The sequence below is a fragment of the Atractosteus spatula genome, chromosome 4 (genome assembly GCF_055471065.1).
Source record: "Atractosteus spatula isolate fAtrSpa1 chromosome 4, fAtrSpa1.hap1, whole genome shotgun sequence".
NCBI lineage: Eukaryota > Metazoa > Chordata > Actinopteri > Semionotiformes > Lepisosteidae > Atractosteus > Atractosteus spatula.
In genome coordinates this window covers 7,668,920-7,686,656 of record NC_142709.1, presented here as the reverse complement: position 1 = coordinate 7,686,656, position 17,737 = coordinate 7,668,920, and positions in this window count along the sequence as shown.

Sequence of the window (17,737 nt, the reverse complement as noted above, 5' to 3'; positions counted from 1 at the left end):
AATAGTAATAAACTATGCCAAATGGATTGCAGATGTGATAACCATCTGAGCTGGATTAATTGGATAACTGAGCAGCATGACATATCTGTTATCTAACTGGCCTCCCAGTTCATCAATTGACCACCTAGACTAAATAATGTGAATCTTTGCACTCTATACACAAATAGGTTGGCATGAAAACCATATTAATAAATGTTGTTGTATATACAGTGTGCATTTTTTACCTGAGATGAGTTCAGAATCTGTTTAAAGTGATAATTGAATCTAAACTAGACCATTTAGATTTAACGAAGTTCAAGTAGGTAGCTGCGCCAGCATGCGCAAGCTGCAAAGGAACAAGTAAAGGTTTATTCCATGCTCAAAAGAAAAGAAAAGAGACACAATGTTTCGGCTGTGGAGCCTTCTTCTGGTGTGAGAGTAAAACCAGCAGTTGATTAAGCATGGGAGAATGAAAGACTGGCGTTGAGGTGAGTTGGGAGCAGGAGAGAAGAAGTATGGACACTCAGCCAGTGTACAGTAAGTGGCGTTGTAAGTATATAACTCTATGACATTATGGGTCGTGGTCTTCAGAAAGCTACCAAACACCTACAGTGGTTATATTATTTCAGCTTTAATACAATTGAACAATACAATATAATTGAAGTTGTATTTCTACAAAAAGGTGTACTTTGCATGACTTGTAATATTGTTTAGTTTTATGAATTGCATAACATCTTTTAGCACTGAAAATGACTATAAACAACACTTCATAAGGTTGCATGAATTTAAACCTTTTTCCTATCATGTGACTGTCTGACGTGTCGCACTATATAAGGCATGCATTCTGCTGTGTAGTGTTTTGTGTTAGCAACCCAGCAAATTAACAGATTGTTTCTGGCACAAAAGAAAAGAAGATCTGTTTTAGAGTCCCTTAAGAAAAAAAAAGAATCAGTGCAGTTTGTAAAGTCCATCAAGAAAAAAAAATCAAATTGTAAGCAAAGGTATGTGATGAAACATCTTAGAAAAACAACAATCAAATAAGAAAAAACATCACATCTGCTGAGGCAAATCACTTTTCTGCATTTTTATTATAACCTTCCTTAATCTCTATAGTAAGTACCCTCAGCCATCTCAATTAAAAAAAAGATAAAAGTACTAAGCTCAGCTAAAATGCAGACTTCTAATACTCCAAAATAAGCTGCAGAAAAAGCCACAGTTGTGGCTAATTTTAGCCAGGATTATAAGAGAGTGCAGAATTGGACACCAACACTGACCAACACTGTATTTTCAAAATATTATTAAAAACTTTGAAAACTATGTATAAGTCCTTTTAAATTATGTACATTAGACTTTACCAAATGAACAAGGTACGCAGTATTTTCAGTTAACAATCTATAAAATCAGTTTAGCTTTTTGCTGTACATTTTTTGTGTGTTGTCTGATTATCAGTGTTTAATTCCAGCTATACAGCATAGCTCTCAGAATTTAAATAGGCTGCAAACAAGAGCAGAGCATTTAGCCCATCTAGATCAATTGGTTGCTAGAAAGTAATTAATCAGAGGATCTCATTGAGCTGAAGTTTTGGCTTTGACAGCATGACTTGGTAGCTTATTGCCAAATTGCTCATTACCGGAACATAGTGTGGCCAAATCATAGCTTGCCATGTGCATACAGCCAAAAGAAGGTGGTTATTACTTCTAATTGAAGTGCTATAAATGAACACAGCTGCACGCAGTACATAAACCATGCATATGCATTAATTCCCCTTAAACTACTGTAGGATTTGTGTCAGAATGTTTGTCTCCATGCATCTTCTCCAAGACCGAAAATCATAACGATTCCACAGAATGCTGTTATAAATCCTTCCCAAAGGCCATTTCAGTGGTAGAATGTTTCAATTTCAATGCATGGTACAGGTTTATGATTTTATGTTCTCCACTATTAAAACTACAGCAGAAGCCAGAGAAAATTCCCATGGGAGATCAGCTGTTAAAATACATAAATAAATAATACAGTGCTGTTATGAATTTTCAGAGTGTACATTACAACCTCTTTTTAATGGTCTCATTCACCTGTATTTTACAAAAGTGGAAGCTTATTTATGCTTAAAGTTAAGATCCCTTACTGTCATTCCCCAATGTAAGCTGGTTTTCTATTACATTTTCTAATGTGTTCAAGTAGCAGCATGATTTCATAATTCATAGCAAGGGTTGCCTGCACCATCCTCTAGTCTAGTACATTACATGCTTCTCACTCACTAATAGCAGCAGAGAGCAGGGGGAGGGCTGATATTGCAAATGTACCCACAGCAGTTGTCTGTCAACATAGTTACTGGTTCACGGATAAATGAAGTTCATGCATTGCATTGAAACTGGTGATTCTCAGACTGGTGTACATACAGATTTATGATTTTCCATATTTTATATGAGTTCCTGATTAATTGCACCCTACATTGCATTTACAGAATGTCTTCCGTTTACAGATTCCCACAGTCTGAGCGAGAGGCATCCAAATGAATAAATATATTTTCAAGTAAATCATACACCTTCCAGATCTTAAAGCTAATGTTTTATTACCATGAGAGGTTTATCTTTTGTTAAAATATTCTTGTTCTAGTAGACTATACACCTGCTCACACCTGAAGAAGGCTCCACGGCTGAAACGTTGTGTTTTCTTTCTTCTTTTTTTCAGCATGGAATAAACCTATTACTTGTTCCTTTGCAGCCTAAGCATGCTGACGCAGCTACCCACCTGAGCTACTGTATATATACTGTATATTTTTACACCAACTGCAGTATATTTATACTTCTGTATTGGATCACCTCACCATACTGCTCATACCGATCTCCGAAATCAGTAAATGAAAACATCTTTATACAAAATATTATAGTAATATATACTGAATGCTGTACAAGGATACTGTACTTATTAACCATTTCAAAAACGTCAGTTTGTTTCTTTAAAATGTTTGCTTCACTTTTATCTAAATACATCATTGTACTACTCAAGTTACGAAACTAAAAACATCCAAATTCATGCATTGCCTTGGATTGTTTTTTGGGCATACTGTATACATTTTTGAACTCTTCAATTTTTTTTTAAATGTTGGGAAAAATGATATTCAGCTTAAATTGTAGCCTTGAAAGAAGAATTTCATTTGGGGGGAAAAAAGTGAAAATGAAGCTTCTCCCACTCATTTCAACCTTTCACATTCTCAAGGTGGCCTGGCAAACTTCACTTCCATTTGTAAGATAGTACAACATCCTTCTACAGCACGCTGGGCTGCACTTCAGAGAATAGAATAAGGCTAACCCACAGCAATACATGACCCTGTGACCTTTACAGCCTATAGGCAAACACTTGCTACTTGCTGTGCCACCTACATTACAGTAGAGTGTGGTGATTTAAAAGAAAATAAACATTGTTATCTATAAAGGCATTTTCAGCAGTTGTGAAACTCAAGCCGTTATGTAATTTTATTCCATTCCATTTGGTATGCTAATTAAAACACCCTCATAATTCAGTTTATCTTTTCACTGGAAGTTTTGTGTCTGTTTTTTATTTTATCTGAAAAAAAAAACAGGTTAACAATCCAAACTAATATCAGTGTTTAACTCCAGCTGTACAGTATACCTCTAAGGAGGAGAGCACTTAGCCCATCCTCAGTAGTAGCTAACGGATCACAGGATCAGAGGCTTGGAAAGCATGACTTGATAGCTCATTCTGGCCCATGCTATAGTGGGGCCTCCTGAAAACAGATGTTACAATGAATTTGTGACATGAAATCTTCTCAATCAATCTGACACAAAAAGTTCCAATAAAAAAATACTAATGAAGCAAGTTCAGGTTCTTGTTTATTTTGGGTTGGTGGTGTCCAAAGTGAGATTGATGCATTTACATTATATTAACAGGAATGACCTATTCAATTTTTACAGTCAAGAGTGTTATACTGTTTAAGCCTGTATTATTGTTATTGTTGTAGCAGTAGTAGCTTTGGGACTAGTAACTGTCCCCACAAGTTGTTTCCTATTAAAGAAAACATCCAGTCATGCATTAAGATACCGTACAACATTGTGCAATTGACATGAATCTTGACACACTTTATTCAAAAAATATATAAAATGAATAACTATTATGAATTGCATGCCCATAAGTCTCAGATTGTAGGTCATTTTGTTTATTTTTATTTTTGCCATCTCCAGTAAAAACTATTCAGCTGCCTCAACATCTTACTGAATTTGTTAATAGAAAAATAGACTACATTGAATCCATTTAAAAGGAAAACATAACAGTGAGAGAGTGTGTTTTGTCTCAGCAGCTCTGATGGTACTCTGACCCCTTGGAAAGGAGTGCACAGTTCATGACCGGTCAGAAGGTAATTGGTATCAACCCTGCACCTATTTCTGAGTTTCAGAACCTCTGAGGTTCACAGGTGTGTCAGCCAGAAATGCCTGACCTCTGCTGACAGAAAAACAAATTTGTGTTTGATATATTGTCATTTCCACCTGTTTCTGTTCATGGTGAGAGAATGAGGAAGGTTACAAACTAGAGAAGGCTATTTAGCCTATGTCTGTATTGTAGTTAGACATACTGTAGAGTGATCACCTTTAAAAGCTACTTAGACAGGAATAAGAGAACAAATTCTTAATAACCTAGTTGAAAGGAGGATACATAATGCTCAGTAAGCTGAAGTTCTTTGAAGTGGAGTATTTTTTAAATCATTGGTAAAAACATAATAATCACAGCATGCATGCAGATTACTTAAGACATCAATTAGTATATCGCTAATTAACAGCTAAAACGGAATGAAAGACAGAAAACACAGGGATCCCCAAAGATGAGGGTTAGGGCATGCATTCTACTGAAAAACCATGCTACTAAACCTTATACCCATTCTATCATTAATACAATTATCTGCTATCAGGGCTGTTTTCCTCATACATACATTCCATTGATACACATTGATACATTGTGAAGTGCTGAAAGCTGCATCATCCTACTATTACAAAGCTATAATGAAGCACAGCTGATTTCCTCAAGGCGTGAGTTCAGATAATACTGTAAATATGGCATTGTTAGGTCAACGATGACTAAACACAAAGCCTACAGACAATAGTTGTAAAAACAAAAGTATAGAAGTACAAGATTTTTACCAGACTGAATTTAATCCCTTCAATTAGTCACAAGTTCAAATTGCCTTTGCCAAGAGATGGCTACAAGAAGATAAGAACCAACTTAATTTCAGGGATGTCCAAAAGTTTTTATTCTCAATTTCTTACTCCAGCGATGGATTCCGATTGTAGGATTTATTTCTTAATTGCATTTTAAGGAAAATATAGAGAATGTCTGTGATTAGATAAGAATGAACTTTTTAGTTTTTTAAAGGGTTTAATTGGTTAGCATGCCTGGAAAGACATCACTGGAAATTCTCAATCTGAAGGTGCCAAAAAAGTGTTGAATTTTAGTTGATTAGATATAAGGTTATTAACTTTAGTTCATATACATATTGATAGCTTTATGAACAATATATTGCAGAGAAAATGTAAAGTCATCTCTTGAACAAAATACCATATAGTGAAATGGTGAAAAATACAATGACAAAAAACATTATACACAGAACAAATTTACCAGTGTGATTATGTATCATTGTTTTTTTAATGTAATAAAGAGTCTGTTTGACCCCCAGTGCTACCAAAGAAATATAGAAGCTTCTTAAATTCAGTACTGGACTGCAGACACAAGCAAAGGATCAATAAATAAATAAGCTAAAGCGAAAACAAAACATGAAATACAATATTAAATAAAGCCGATGATGAAAAAGCCATTTCATCAGGAACACTATTAAAAGGTATTAAACCTACAGACAGTTAACAGACTGTTTTCTTTTAGTACCCACTTAAAGTATAAAAATGTTAAGTGTGATGTCACATGATCTCTGTTTGAGCATAAATCTGAATGAGTGGGGTGTCTCAAGTAATAAAGTATTCCACATTTTAATTTTAACTTCCTAAAGCCTCCATGGGCATGTACTAATACTCTAAGGGCTGACATTTTACAAGTTATCTTACATAAGTAAGCCCCAAAAATCCTCACCTGTGGTGGTGACCACCCACCACAACCATCAGTGACCCCACATCCCTCTGGTTTTCTACAGAAGAACCCTAGGTAGTGACTAAGTACGTTGCAATAAGGATTTTATCATGTTCACTGCAGTCCTCCATGACTCCACTCTACCGCACCTGGCAACCATGCATGTGAGCAGTTAGAGAGACCCATGTAAATAATGTCAAGACAGGACAGGAGTCAATGATGCCAGGGGACGTAGTCTTGAGTCGCGGTTCTTGTGCACGATTCCTATAAGTAAATCTGCTGTGATTTTTAAAACTCACGTAACTACTGAGTACTATTGATTTGTTGGATTTATGTGACTGATTAAGCAAACCAGAAAAGCAGTTCATATTAAATGCTTCGGTTTGGTTTCATATATATATATTTTGCTTAGGGAAAATTAATTGCAATGCAAATACACCTCCAAATATATCCCCCTGAATAAAATGTAATAAAAAAAAGTCAGGAGTCACTTTAGACTGCTAAATTCAAATGAAACAAAAAAATGGGAATATGAGCATTTGATTTATTAATAGGAGAGGTAAAATAGAGTGAACTGACTCTGTGGCTGTTAGTCACTGCTTCCTCACAGCCTCTAGGTCCTGGGTTCAAGTCTAAATAGTGATGCATTGTATGTGGGGTCTCCCTGGGTCCATGTTGGTTTAAACACACCTCTGCACTCTGCACTTTTTACTTAGCTACCACATATCTAAGTCTCTATGTGTTTACTGTTTTGTACTACCTGTTGTATGTTGATGTGCTGTGTTATATCCCAAGAGAATGACACAAATAAGAATCTCAATGTACATATACATATAGCAAATATGTACTGTACATACTCCTCCTTTCTCTCATCTCTCTCTCTCTCATGAAGACTCCTCTCTGTCATGAAGAAGTTCAAAGCTAATGAGATGTTCTACCAGGATTGTTCTACCAGGAAGAGGATGTAAATGTGGTTTCAGTGGTTAACTCAGCCATGGGTACAATTGTTTGGAATCTTAAAGAACATCTGGCATCAAGATACAATTATTTAAAACTATCTTTCAACGTCAGAATTGTGAATCTGTTGTCCGTAGTACATTATTAAATATGAAATGTATTACATAAAATAACAGGAAAGAAAAATGGAACTGTTTTTTTTACATTTTTTCTTGACCTTCAGAAATAATGCCCCTGTTATCTGGAATTTTTTAGCTTCTTCTTCTTCTGATTTTAGATTGATAGGAGTCTATGTTCTCTTTCTTTCTTATTTTAAGTTCCTTTCATCATCTTGTATTTGTGATTTTTATGATCCACAACCATCTGCAATGTTTACGCGATCTTAACTTTTAATACTGTAGTTCAGTTCCTTCACTGTTATATCTCAGAGCAATATTCCAACAATGGAAGGCCAATGACATTAATATCTCTGAGACAGCTGAGAGATAAATGGGTATAGACCCAACTAAGAGAATACCACATGATCTGCATAATGTAGAGAAAGCAAAGAAAAGGCTAAATCAGACACAGTACAACTAATTTCTAATTTCTTTTAAGAAAACTAAGCAGAGCACAATATATATTTATTTTTAGTAATTGGATATAAATTTTACATTCATGTGTTCCTTTAATTGTGTTTGCTCAGTAGGTGATATACAGTGGTTATTGTCATCATTTCCTCTTGTTTTAGATATTTCAACTATTGCAAAAGGGATTTTTTTCTCTATTCCAAGAACAACTACTGTACTGTACATGTTGTCCCTATGCACGACAGCATGACAATAGCTTATAACTTAAATAACAGTGTCAGCAATTGTCATTCTGTTTTTTTTAAGTAAAAACAGAATGATAGTAAATGATGAACATTGTAGAAATCCATACCATGTAAGATTTCTATTTAATATATGATGGAGTGTGTGATATTAGCCCACATAGCTCTCTCTTCTGCCATTGTATCATTATCTATTGGATCATGTCACACTCCAGGATTTATAATTGCTAAATGCAGAAGTAGCTGTATAAATTAATCATTGTGTGATATATTTATAACATTTTATTTAAATAAAGCACTATGAATGCAAACAGCTTGATGATTTATGGATTTTTTTATCTGGAGCATCTCCTTAAATATCAAAACGCTTAAACAATTGACAGAATGCATAACAAATCAAATCATAGAACTTTAGCTGAATATAATTATTTAGGTCACCAGTGTGAACAGCACTTGTGTAAATGATGCTATCACAGAAATTGTGATGCACTCATTTTTTTGTTTATGCTGCTAGAGTTTGATCAAAAACAAAGACAAAACAAGACAAGATAGGAGTGAGCCTCCTAGTACAAACCAATCAATTGCGTAGGCTGCTTCATTGTACAACGAACTAGAATATACTGTATAAACAAACGATGTGATGGATGTAGTATAAAGTATAAATCTTCACAGTGGGGTAGGATTGCATTCGTGAAACACTTTTGTAAACTTTTTTACCTTAAACAGAGTATAAAGACATGTAAAGAGAAAAACACCTGTCTTATATTTGAATTAAAATATTAAGAGCTTTACCATTATCTTTCTGTAAACCACGATTCTATAGTTTAAAGTAAACACCAGCTGTTAATCTCTAAACATAAGTATTAGGTACTACAATAATTAAGACCTAACTGTACTATAAATAAATATAAAACAACTATAAATTTCCATTGGTTTCATAATGCAGGTTGAGTCTGTGCTGCTTTATAGCTGGAGTGTTTCCATTGCCAAAGGCAGAAAATTAACTAGGCTACAATTCCTATTTTCTTTAAGCCTGTACAATTTACTCCTCATGACTGTATTCCCCTCTGATTCAGAACCTTCCTGGTTATAATTGTAAAAAAAAATCACAACTGACCAAATCTAGACCACAGTATATCTTGTTTCATCTCTGTCATGGTGTCCTGCCAAGCATATTACCTCAAGAAGATCATATAGGGGGTGTGTCACGTGACCCACTTGAGTTTGAGATCTGCTCCACCTTTTCTTTATATTATTAAATCTCATCCGTTTATTTTTTTTTCTATTGCTAATTGCACCACCGATTCATTTTCCTAACATGTCAGGGACGCAGGAGGTGCAAGATGTTCCAGTTTTTTTCAAATGCACGAGGGCACAGGAGTACCTCAAAGAAAAGAGAACAGAAGGACAAAACTTCCCACTGAGGAAAACCCGCCGCCACCTGTCATCCAAACGGACCCAGTGCTCACCGAGACGCTACCGACGGCCAAATCGACTCAATTGCTGTTTCAATCATCTCACTCCACAGGTCCCCAACTAATTTAACAGAGTGAGTTTACTCTACTGAGGCGCGGATGGCGGAAGCCGAAAATCAGATCTCCGCTATGGAAGACGTCGAAAAAACGCACGAAAGCCAACTGGATAATTGGAAACGGCAAATCGAGAAAATGCTAAATAAAACTGATGATCTGGAAAACAGGGGTCGGTGCAAAAACATTAAAATTGTGGGCCTGGCGGAGAACTCAGACGGTTCTACTCCGCTTATTGAATTCCTCCTGTCATTGCTACCGAAATGGGTAGATTTTCCATCGGATAAAATTATAGACATTGAACGGGCCCATAGAACATCTGGTCCTGTTCCCGGCCCCGATGACCAGCCTAGATCTGTGTTGGTGCAATTCCTTCGCTTCTCCAACAAAGGGGAGATTCTCCGGGCTGCGCTGAGGAAGTGCAATATCACCTACAAATTGGTAGCCGGCTCTTTTTCTAGCAGGACCTCTTGGCAGAGATCATGGAGAAACGATGGGAGTTTGACGCGGTGAGGAAATCCCTGGCTGACAGGAATATGTTTTGAGGATTTGCTTAGCCGGCCAAACTGCAATGTATTCATAATGGAAAGCTACATGTATTTTCCTCGCCAGCTTCTGTGTAGGAATTTATGGACAATATCAAAGACTGATACATCATATAACTTTTTGGAATTGGGGGATTAAGGTAAATGGAGAAGAGAAGTTGGACTCTAGGCCTCTTTATGTTCACAGTCATTCAATCAGAGAAAATTGTAATAGCATAGATTTGAAAAGATCTTAAAAACTACACCATAATTAGCTGTATTCATCTTTTCCAACTTCTTAAAAAATTGTCACTTGCAGCTGTCATTGTCCTAATGTTATAGTATCATATTGTAACGCATACGGCCAACATTAGAGGTTGTGTGAGCCGGCTTACCAGCGCGGTTACGTCACTGCCCTTCCCTGTGAATAGCAAGAACAGCAGCCGCCGGGCTGATGGGAGATTTCCCTTTGGCTCAACTGGCTGGGTCACTGTTGAGTGATGCCGGAGGCCCGGGTTTGAGTCCCCAGCGGTGGGGGGCTGACCTGAGGTGGCAGTGGCGAGGGCGCATACCCAGGTGAACCTGAGAGTGCTACAATATATATTATTAGGGGGTATTGGCATCACGCAAGTATTTTAATATTTAGTGTGTTATTTAGGGCCGAGTCTTGTTTAACACTTTTATTTTTTCATGTTAGGTGGGAGCGGGTTCTGCTTTTGCTGCAGATATTCCGATGTGTTGGCTGTTCACATCTCTATTGGTTTGCTTACTGATAGGGTTTAGTGACCTGTTTGGATTGTTGGTGCCCAGTCATTTGGGGACGGGGCTTGGGGTGGAGGGTAATTTTTTCTTGTTTCTTTTTTTTCTATTTATTTTTCTCTCAGGTTTGCAGCTTCATTTAAGTTTTTTTTTAAATGTATAGCGTAGACTTTTCTACAATTGTCAATGACGAGTTCACTTAAGTTTATTACATGGAATGTTAATGGCATAGGGTATGTTATTAAACGGAAGAAAATACTGACTTTTTTGAAAAAGGAAAGTGCAGATATTGCCATGCTTCCCCGACAAAGAGGAGATCCTCATTGATATGAAGGTGGGGTGGACTTTCCTACCCCTTTCAGTGTCTTGTATCAACTGCAGCCAAACTATCAAGGTTTCCTCTCATTTGCAAACTTTGTTGTGTTTTATCCACTCTCCAAGCCATATGGGATGTGATATAAAATGTGAAAGGGGAGACCTGTGAATTATGTATCTGCCAGTGCCACTTAATTTCTTATTGCTCCCCAAAGACAAATTAAAATTTAATTTTGCATATCAGGTGTGCCAGTCTCCTTTTGTTGCATGGACATTTGTCCACTGAAATCTTGTCTGGAGATTTAAAGTAGCTAAGTAGGCCTTTGGAAGTCAGCATGATTAATAGGGTGTCATTCCTGCTACCACTGTAGTTTCCTAAACCATTAAACTAGGAAAATCGTTTGGAACAGTTTCAAAGAAACCCTGTGACATTTCTAGATCTTGGTGTACCTTGTATTGTAATAATTAAGAAAAAGGCATGCCAATGTCATAATTTGTTTAATATCAAGAAAAAATAATTTGTTGAGCTCTTTTACAGCACCTGTAAAACAAGTTCCCCCACAGAAATTGTTCAGTCATCTTTTATGTAATTTTATACTGCCCATGCTATTAACAAGTGAGCTGTTATTGACTTACCTTAAAACACAGGCATAGAGTCCAACATCTTGTAATTCTGCTGGTCGAAACCATATTGCATCCTCTTCTTTACTCATCCTTACACCATCGAATGGTATAGGCTCCTCAAAGTCCCCATGTCCAGTACTTTTGTACCACATTAGGCTCAGTCCTGCACTCTGTGCATGAGTGTAATTTGCTCTAATATATCCATAAAATAATGCACATTTAATTCGCACTGGTTCTCCCAAAAGCACTTTGTACTTCAAGTAGTCCACAGACCAGTCTGTGCATCCGTCAACTGCAAATCAAGAAAAAAATAAACAAGAATGAACCTTTAAATATTAACAATACACAGAACTGTTGCATTACTAAAGAAAAAATAAGAAAGAAAATAAATTGTACTATTTTTGCAGTTCCTTACTGTACCTTCTTCTATAATTTAGTTACTTACAAGCTTTAGAAAATATCTAGTATTGTAGTGCATCTCATTCCACCACAACAAAGTTTGGCCTTATTCTTAACCTTACTAATGTTTCTTAACCTTACTAATGTAACCTTATAATGATGAGTTCGTCAGTGAAGAGCAACATTCATCATAATGATATTTTGGTGATGTCACATTGGGGGAATGTTTTTAATTGTTTTTTATTTTCTTTGCTTTTCTTGACAATCATTTAGACACATTCAGTTTTTGATACTGCATAAAATTCAAACATTCATCAGGAAAACCCCTTAGACATATTCTGTACTTGACAAGAGAATATTTACTGTATGTTTCTATGATAGATACTAGGTACAGTATATTTTGACATTTGCATTTTTAGAATATTTGTACCACTGCACAAAAGTTTTGTTATAAATCCCTTAGAAACTATTTCCCCCACAATCATTTAAAAAGAAATCAAGCTCAGTCATTCAAATTTAATGTATTTTTCATTGCCATTCTAAATAACAAAACTAAGCTCCAGTTGCTCATTAATTCATGCTTAATGTATGTCTTGTGGTAAATCTTTTTATTGGATACAATATAAAGTGAGTACAAATAGGAAATTATTGCTATATTAAGCCATAATTCAAATATAAAGTATTTTCCCTTTTGCAAGAAAATGCTTATTTTATCTATATTTTACAGTTATATTATGGTGTGCTCTGGGAAAATACACATTTAATTTCAGCTTTATACTGTAAATACTATAAAAATGAATTCTAAGTTAAGGAATTGTAACAACTTTCTGCATTCAATGTGTGTGCATGTATCATTTGATATTTGAACAGTAATAGTAAACAGGACTTATATGTTAAAATATAAAATCAAATTCAAGAGGCTAACGTTTGACAAAAGATTTATAACTTTTAAACTAAAATCATTAATGTATACAGGTATTGTATATAGTAACTGCAAGAAAATTGCTTGCTGTTCACAGATTTAATTCTGTTTAACTTGCTTTTATTTCTGTCAATATAATACTGAAGACCCAATGAATCCTGTTTAAAAATTAAAGAAATACAATAATAAGGTCAGGAAAGCATCACCAGTTTGTAGCTGAATGAATTTATCAATATTCAGGGAAATACCACACACTCAGTATTTAGCTCTACATGAACTGAGCAAAAACTCACTGCAGTGTTCTCAACTTGAAATTAATTAATCTGCTATTCTCTCAGTAGTGTATTCAAAAAAACTTGCTGTTTTCAAATAAAAAGTGTAGGTGTTTCAATTGCATATTTTCCATCCCTGAGCATGAAGAGGTTGCTAAAAGAAAAAAAGACTTTGGTGTTTATGCTGACATTTCATTTGCATCTTCTAGTCAATATGGAGAAGCAATAAAAAAGCAAGCACTTTATTACACAACTAAATGCAGAATGATGTAAATGATGTAGAATTAAGAGTAGAATTTAAATCAAGGATTTTTTCCTTATAACTGTACAATCCAACATTTTTGTTGGAATATTGTGAACACGTTTGGTTACCTTATAGTAAAAAGTTATTGCTGCTCTGGAATCAGTCCAGCAGGTGGACCGAGATACAGTACATTCTGATTCTGTTATTCTGATACCAGCCTGGGACAGGCTGAAGGAACTGATCCTGTTTTGTCTTCAGATTTTGAATACCCTGATTCAAGTATTCAGAATCCTCAGAAGTATTGACAGAGTCAAACCGATGGATTTAACCCAAATGGGTTAGATGGGCTGAATGACCTACTCTTGTTTGTAACCTTATTGTCTTATGTTCTCATTTTGAATTCCTGTTTAGGCCAATGTGATGTCGTGGATAGCTGGAGGGTAACCTAGCAGACAATGAGTGCAAACCAGGGTAGACTTTGTGTGGGTTAAAAGTCCATTTCAAGGCACACACATGCAAAGTAATGTGTGGTAATAAACCGAATTCAGAATATGGAAATCAACCTAGACAGCATGTCTTTGGTCTGCTAGAGAAAATTGGATTGCCAAGCTTGGCAAAGACCCTAGTTCTCTTTTTAAAAAAGGCCACAGGGATAACATGCAATGTCCAGTCTGGAATGGCAGCGTCACACCATGCACTTTTCAAATCTGAATGTATTTTGAGAGCATGCACTACTTAAAAACTGATTACATTTAAAAGGTTATTGATTTTTTGTCTCGTGTTCATCACTTTCAATTTTTGCTGAGGCTACATAATGTGGGTCCAGTAAGAAAATCTAAAAAAAACAAAACGTTTTAAATCTGTATCTTTACTAAATATATACTCTATCTAGGAACATTAAAAAGATATTTTAACACAACCAATGTTGAAATTAAAAATGAGAAACCCGTTACTGTACTCTTGGTGGAAAAGTAAAATCATTCTTATATAGAATCAATATAATGCAGTTTTTATAAGGGGAGGATAAAATCATGTTAGAGAGAATCCTTTACTCAAAGTCTTGACATTGTTAATCAATCAACTCATTGCTTCTGTCATTTCAAAAGGTTTAATAATCTTGATCAATTATATTGCTTTGCAAGAGAGAACTAGGTGAACAATGCAATGAAGGAAGATGGCAATGTGATACATTTAATTCACTTTTGGTCCTCCAGTTAACTGATAAATGTACATATGGATGAGCATTTATTTTTGTAATTAGAAAAATGAAATGTCTGATAATATACAACATTCTTTTAAACAGAGCAGATATATGTTTTACAATTTAAATAGTTCTAATTAATAATAATCAAAAACATCCTATATTCAAAGCATAATCAATTAACTTTGCTAATGTAGGATCTGGTGTAACCTACTGTAGTGAGAGGTAGGGACAGCCAATTTCATTTTAAGAAAAGTACAGTATATTATTGTAAAACAATCCACAAAAATGCAGAACACTACAAATACTGTACATAATAGACAGCAAGGTATCATTATGTCCCGAAATTCACCTACAGTATTATGTAAATGCAAAAATTAAGTTTAATAGCAATAAAATTTATGCCTACCAAATATGTGATGAATAAATTATTCTAAGAGATTATTAATCAATTAGAATAAAATGTCAAAATTAAAGCACATATGGACATACACGAACACTTACAGTATATACAAGAACCCTCCACAGCTGAAACATTGTGTTTCCTTTCTTTTCTTTTCAACATGGAATAAACCCATTACCTCTCACTTATATACACTGTATATACAGATACAGCCATCTAGAGTGCGTGACAAAATTCAGGGAAAGTGCACTACATAATAATACAGTTCTGTATAGTTACAGTAGGAACAAATTCTCATTTACAACAGCAACCTAGAATACATCCATTTAAACTGCAAGGCATTTACTGGAGACATTTGAATGTTTGGATACTCTAACACTCCTTGACTACTCTCAGGGCTATAACACTTGCATCCCACCTGACTGTTGAACACACAACAGTTTGGTTTACTAATATTCCACCCTACTGCCAACTAATATTCTCATGATTCATTTTCATCAGCTCTATGTCACTCTGATAGCTTTTTGCTACTCTTTAAAGGCTTTATAAGTGAAGACAAAAATAAGTTTTATTTACATTACTATTCTTTATATCTCTCATATTAAGCAATTTTCACCAATCCACACATTTAAATTGTATGTTTATAGAGATCTCCAAACAGAAAAAGGTCAAACAAATCAGAGTTCTGAACCAAAATATGTGATAATTAAATTCACTAGAATTGAAGGCTGCTTGAACTTACCTTGAGCCATAAAAATATCTACAGTATTTGAAAAAGCCTGACTGAATTTGTGTTAAAGTCCGTTCGTAAATCTTTCAACAGGTCAACAAGGGTAACATTATTCGGGGAATTTTGCAATTTCTTTAGAAATCAGCACTGAAAATTGCCTTCAGACAAACAAGTTTCAATTCTTCTGCACCTTGTATAATCTGTTGTGGGAATAAATCTACAGTAGCATGCAGACAAATTTATAAGAACGGCAGAGAATAAGGATTTCATTAACAGCAACAGTCTAAGCCTATTTGTGCTGTGCCTCCATTGGATCAAAGGGCCATTAGGGTAACATTACCCTAATTGGAGAGCTGCATACATAGAGAACTGTACTTATTACACATGCAAAATGTATTAGTATCACTGAGGTTTCAAATGTTGCTATCAAATCTGATATTACGGAAGCCATGACTTTAAGGATATTTTTCAGTCTGGATATATATTTTCCATTTTTTCCATATATCAAGTCAAAATTACATTAATTTCCTTCATGATAGCTTTAAGTATACTCATTCATATTTATACGTTATCTAAGGACTGTGGTGACAAGAGAATATATATCATTGTATATTTATATGCCTGTAGTGTTCTCTCCAAGCACCGTATGGAAATGTACAGCCACAGAGTAAATCACGAAGGCTCTGCTGAAATAAAACAGTTATAGAAGGGAGTATAGGTTTGCATTTCCAGTGTCTCTTTTACATATCCATTATTGTATCAGCCAGCAGTCACTCACATTCCTATTATTTTATAAATTGGAAAATATCTGAATTATTCAAAAGCTAGATTTTTTTTTTTGCTTTGTGTAGTTTTCTGTTGCCGATATCTATTTTTTTTAATATGCCTCAAGTTATTGCTACTCATAATCATGGAATTCACAGACTAGGGATGAATATCATTCACACAGTGGTTTCCATCCGAAGCTTTGAGGTATGAGGTACACCACACTACATCACTGTCCTCATAATGAGATCGTTCTGCTGGATAAACAAGTTCCCTCCAGGCCATACCTGCTGACAGGACCTGCTGAACCAAGCATTTAACACTTCTGACTGGGTCCTCCCTGCCATTCTTTCTCATTCCATGCATCATTTTCAGGAGAAAATTTGAGGCAGAGAAGTAGAAAATTGAGCTACCGACTCCAGGGCCCATCTGCAGTGGCAAGGGATAGTAACAAAAGCTTCAATTCAATTCCAAGTCCAACGGGGTAATAGGAAATTCCAAACTGAGGAAATGAAAACTCTAAGCAATTTAAGCTTGTGTAACTGCGTGTTGGGTGCGCATGTGTTTGAAGGGGAGAGAAACAATGGCATACAAACCTCTCTAAAAATCACTTACTGCATTCTTTGCCTATGGTAGTAATGATAAATGCCAGTGAAAGTTCAGAAGAAAGAAGGAGAAGAAATTTATGGTCAAAACAATTTTATTGCAAAGTGTCAGGTACTAGGTTTGCAGCTCCACCTTGTGATAGTTCATACCACTCTGGAAACACCCACTCCAGACCTACTCAAAGAGTGATCTTACACTGAAACTCACTAGGGTGTTGGGAGGGGTCAATGGCCCTAGCCATTTACTGTTTTAGAGAACTCTAGATAGGGGTTGACACCAATAGAGCTACACACAGAGAATAGTTATCAAAGATATATATATATAGATGATTGCCATTGAAAATATTTTTGACTGTCTGTATTCCCAGCTGCAGTATGTATCATTTGACCACTATAACTATTTAATACATTACTCCAGGACGTTATTTGGTTATTTGTCTAATGTGTACTGATAAACAGTGAAAAGGCATCTAACACACCAGTAGTTTATAACTGTCAAATCAAGCTAATTATTTTTTCTGAATATTCATTCAAAAATGCATGACTTCAATGTAAGATACAATCATGTTCTGTTGAATAATGAAGATTATCTGCTTGAAGTCAATGTG